Consider the following 6000-nt stretch of genomic DNA (forward strand, 5'->3'; position numbering starts at 1 on the left):
TTTAACTCATGACACCTATCTGTGTATGAACTGACTTTTCCACCAACACACACGTAGTGCTGGTTCAGAGTTCAACTTGCAAACCTCATAAGAGCCAGTTTGCTTTTCAATGGCCTAGCAAGCCACATCATCATGGCACTGCATACGTCTGTACACACCTCAGCTTTCCCTGCAACTCAGTGTCAATTCCAAGCACAGCGGTGGGTTACATTGTCTCATTTGCTCCTGGCATTGTCAATACATCTAACAGGTTTTGATTCTAACACCAACCTAGGATCTGAGACTTTTTTAGCCTTAGCCTTTAGCTAGCTACTTAGCGTTGACTGCACCGATGTTGACCACATTGCAGTTAAAAAATTAATGATTTTTTATCTGATTTTATTTTTATCTTTACAGGTAGACGAGGCAGAGGTTACCTGTTGTCCATCCATGATTTCACCTCTGCTGGGACACTGTTGCTCAGAATTGCAGCTCTCTGCAATTCCTGCAGAATTCCTAGTCAAGGGACAAGGGATTCCCAAGACAAAACAAAGCAAGTGGCTCTGACTGTGATATTAGAACCGGCTTACCTCGTTCAGAATTGGCTAATGAAGGCGACAATTTCAGTGAGGAGTACCGAGACAGGTGTGTAAACATTCAGCCTCCTTTTCATGCACTACCTGGACATGGTAATCCAGAAGGGGCTGACATTAGAGCTGCATTAATGGACTACTTTAACAGAGAGGACGAGTGACCTTTATGCTATTTTAGTTTAGTTCTTGCAGCACCACTTCCACAGTTTAGTAACCCTGCCTGCTCTGCTTTTGTGTTCCAAAACATCTAAACTGTCAGAACTTCTTAACTTCTCTAGCTTTCTGTGTTTCTCTATCGATTAAGCATACTGACACATGCTATACAGAAATGTACTTTATTTTGCAAAACAATAATTAAATGCAGTAAAATACACAATACAAAAGTCACAACATATGTAAAAGTGTAGAGCACAGTGGTGTCAAACATTAAAAAAAAAATCTTGTGTGGTTGATAGTCATTTGTGGGACTGAGCCTCGATCACTGACACCTTGAACCCAAGCAAAGCACTTGTGTCTGCTTCCATTTTCTGCAGCAAGGCGTCATTCATGTCCTCGCTGTGCATCTGTCCCCTGAACATACTGCAGCAGCGCCACATTGTCTCACTTCCGTTTCACTGATTGTATTGTTGCTGTCCATATTGTTTTGCTGTAAGATTAGAAGGAATACCTTTTTTATGTGATTTAAAAGCCGATTAATGGACATTTATCTATAGTGCCATCAGAGTAGCTGCTGGAAAGACACTGGTTCCTGCAGTTTGTGCTGTGACTCAACCCTCTAAGTTAAAGTTAGTGCAAAACCTGTTGTCCACAGAGTGGATGAGCTCACAGTTGAAATGCAGCCTTTGGTCAAGGCAAAGTTCTTCATTATTATTGCTCAATCTGTCTGCACATAAATATGAAATAATCCATCAGGATGCACATGAGCATGCACTACGCACCCGTGTCTCCCTCTCTCACAGCCACACGTGCGCATGCAAACGTTACTGTATTCTGGGAGTCAATAAGAATCTGAACTGTCAGAGGCCTGACAGGATTTTTACCCACAACCTCGCCGCTGATAGCACCGCACTCAAACTCGACTCGCTGTCACATGCAGACTATCAACTAAGATGACACTTGATGTGTATTATCATAATCATGCGATTACATGTGTATTTCAGATTTTCCTGCTTCAAATGTGAAGCGTCTGAGTGTGTGACACTGTTAAACTCTCACACACACTCTCCTTGCTCCTCACACACACACACACACACACAAACACCCATACACACAGAGTAAATCCATGGCTTTGTGTCGCTGTCTTCTTCGGTCCCTCTGGCTTTGCCTCAGCGGAGTGGCTGCCCCACTGATCCCTCTGCATCACACATCTTTGGCACACTTTGCTACCAAGGTAACCGTCATCACCATCATCATCACCATCATCTTCAGCGCCATCAACTTCATCTTCATCATTAAGCTGGATCAAAATCATCATCTCGCACCCTTATGAAAAAGCAGCCCTCCTGGTGGCACCCACACACATACACAGAAACATCACTGCTCACGCACACACATGGCGGCGGATCATCACTGCAGCTCTGTGGCTCTCCTCTCAAATCCCCTGCACCATCAAAGGGAAAGGCCTGTCTGTCAGTCATACGGGTGATTACGGGACAGAGTGACAGGGGACGACTGACACTAAGCGGCCGGGCTGAATGCACCTCCTTCAGGCCTGGCAGGTCTGGGTGACACCGGGGGCTGGGCCCCGTCCCTCACGTACAGGGATTAGCCTCGCCAGCTGCCATCCCAGCGCCACTCTGCTCTCAATCACACTAAGTGGCAAACACACACGCTCACACATAGGCAACACACGAGGTGAGGGGCATACTACAGTACAGCAGTACAAGGTGGTAGACATGCTTTAGTGTATAGACACACACAGGTACACACACATATATATATATATATTACAAACACATTTCTCACACTTGAACATTATTTGCATCACTCATTTCAAAACTTTTGCAAGGCCAGCTTGGATACATACATACATGCATAAATGCAAGCGATGGCATTTATGCATGCATCCAAGATGCGAAAACACACAAGCAAAACACACTCAGCATGCATGTGTATTTAAGGGTCAAACTGGATATGCACAAAAACAGTGAGGAAGAAGGAACACACTGGGCTGTGTATGTCACATGTGCAGCAGGTCTTCACACCACAACAACACATTTCACATTACATCCATTTTGAAAGTCGCATCTTACTTACAAAAAGTAAAAAAAGAACATGTCTCAAAGGTCTCTAACTCACACATTTGCTGTTAGGAGAGGTATAATAAGACTTCACTGCAGAATGACTTTAAGAGGTGGGAGTCAGACACCTGAGCTGATCTTTCATGCTTCTTTGAATAACACTAAGCGAACAGGCTATACTGTTTACGCCTCTGTTTGTGTCTGTGCCTCTAATGTATATGTAAGTTTCTGCTTTTTTTTTTTTTTTTTTTTTGTCTTTTCAGGGCTAGTGCCAGTGAGCAGAGAAGTTGTATCATAAACAGTACATGTTGCATGTTTTTATCAGCAATTTCATTGTATGTCCTGATTAAACCACCTTCTTCTTTAGCACCTTTAAGTGCACTGCAATTTACAATCTCAGCTCCTTGTACCAGTGGGGCAGCACTAACTCAAGTTACAGTAGATGCATTTTATTTATTTATTTTATTTATTTCTGAATTTGTGCATTAAGAAGGTCCTTAGTGACATCAGAAATTCAAAAGCAGACAGACATGGTGCCGGATCTGTCACATGTCTCTATTCCACCAGAAAGTCTGGATAATACAAAATTAAAAAGAGCAGGGGTGTCAAGGATGGATGTAACGGCGATGTCCCAAATTCAGATCTTGACAGGGTGTCTTGTTGCATGTCAGCCTCTTTTCTGTCACCACAGTGGCTGATAAAAACATCACATTGTACAGGAGCATCAGAAAGGGCAAAGTCATTCATTAAAAACACAAATGCTCAGATGTGAAGCAACAACGTATTTGTGCTGATGCATCCAATGACTTTGTATTTGGTGAAAACACACACTGATTCATATTTTGTTTTCAGAATTTCCATAGAAATTTTAAAATTGGTTCAATTCAGTGTCTTTGTGCCATCCAGATTAGCTGTGACTGATTAAAAAGGTAACTTCTGAATGTTCATCTCACCCATGTGCATTTCGCTAATGCATTTAACAAACCTCTTTCTTCTTGCTGCAGATTTTTCTCCTCTCACTAGGTCATGCTCAGCGCTGGCTGGAGGGTGGCAGAAGACATTTTCTTTTTATGTTACATTATCCTTTCCAGTGACATTTGGATGCCACTCAAAGGAACACCGAAGAGTGCTTGAGTATTGTTAATGGAGTTGATGAAGGTTTCTTCCCCTTTCTGTCATGACTCACTTGGACAAGGATGATACCTTCCACACCGAGCCATCAGCAAGCCTCATTTCACCTCTCAATGAGACAGAGCGTAATGAGCGAGGCTGAAACCCAGATCACTCCTTCCCTCCCTCTCTCTCTCACTCCTCCGGTACCTGCCGCTTTTCCACCACACACCTCACATCCCTCATTAACACCCACACACCAAACACAGCCCTCTCCTCCTTTCCCCCCCACCGCTCCTCCCTCTCCCCTCCCATCCGTAACCTCTCTAACCTGGCAGACTGCACACCTTGGGCTTATTCAGCAGAGTCAAATGCCAGCCTCTTTCTCTTCGGCAGCCACTCTTCTGCTCCCGTGCGCTCGCATTCACACCTCGCCTGCCTCTTGGAAATGGGATTGTCTGGGATTCCGACTTTGCCTTTCCCCAACGGGATAATTGAAAATGGGACTGCAAGGGCAAATAAAAAAAAAGAAAGAGAAATGCCACATGTTCTTCTGCAAGCCCTCCTTACTCACACCCTGCTTCATGATATATGAATGAGACAAAGCCAGCAGTGTTTCAGGGAGTTGGACCTGGTATAAACACGCAATCTGTATTTGGATATCTAATCTGTATTAGCAAAAACCATCTTAATGTAAAGTACAAATGTATGTAGAACGCATCACGATCAGAATGATGTCCAGAAGGACGACAGTACAGGTCGACCCATGTTTACATTGACTGTTGGGCGGCGCCCTCTTGATTTCCGTACAATAATCACTGGACCCAAGAAGGAAGTAGTGTAGAAAAACGTAGTATGAAGAACAAGGAGGTCCACATAGGGAGGAAGGAGTGGATGGATGGGTCAAACAAACACAGGACTTTCTCCCAGGAGACCACGGTTCATGTCCTGGGTGAAGCTGAAAGTCAGCATTGATCCATTTTAAGTTATGTTTACATCACGTAATATAACAGTAGTGTATTTTATTAAGCCATGATTTTTTTTCCTCAACCTTAACAAGTAGTAAACCATTTCACAATGTTAACGCCATGAGGACCAAGATCCGGTATGACGAAGGGCCACATTCTGAAAGGTCCGGCTTCAGTGGATCGGCTTGTCGCTGTTACTCTCCAACGATCATATGTGCCATTTTGGCAGTCATTTGCAATCAACCTATTCAGTTGATAAGGTATGACTATGCGATGACATTTCCTTGCTAGTTGATGTCTGAAAGCTGTTTTCAGCTTTCTATTTTCCTGCCTTCCTTCAGGAGTTAGACTCCTGTGAGGAAAGCACATAATTTCCTTTTTGGCGATGTAGACTCAGAGGCTACAGGTGGATGATGCGGCGGCTGTGGGGCTCAGAAAATACACAGTTTTTCAGGTGTGGAAGCTTGTATGGCAGCAGAACAAGTGATCAGAGCACTAACAGCTTAACTGCGCGGCCATAATTTGTTGTAGGTTGCAGCTGCAAACAGCAGACAGACACAGTTACTGAGTAGCTAGTGAACATTGAGAAGCATTTAGATGCTGCAGAGCCAAATATTTCCCTCAGGTGTTAGTGGAGAGCAGAGATAGAGCTTAAAGGAGAGTGAATGGACTTACAGTGCATTCATCAGGTGGCCACAAACAACTCCAAAGAAATGCTAGTTTTGCTCCATATTAGCTGGAAGTACAAATAAACAACTGTTTGCTAGCAAGTTTGCCATATAAACTTAGAGTGTTTAGTTAGAGTGTTGCATTTATGGCTTGTTCATGAAGTGAGCAAAAATTCAGCAATGAAGAAAAAAACTGCAGAACATGTTGAAAGGTCACTTAATTTCGCCTCTTCTTGCTGTCTCCAGCTCCTACCTCGTTTGAATATTAAGGTCTGGTCTAATAATATCAGGAGTAAAGGCAAAGGTCCGTGATCAGATATCTCCCCTCTGATGAAGAACCCACGCAGTATACGTGTTAATACCAGGTGTACATGGAGTAAGGGAGTCCAACTTGTTTGTTTTCTGATCTAATATGCAGATTTAGGGGAAGGAGGGGAGCAAA

Source organism: Chelmon rostratus, chromosome 1 (genome assembly GCF_017976325.1).
Source record: "Chelmon rostratus isolate fCheRos1 chromosome 1, fCheRos1.pri, whole genome shotgun sequence".
NCBI lineage: Eukaryota > Metazoa > Chordata > Actinopteri > Chaetodontiformes > Chaetodontidae > Chelmon > Chelmon rostratus.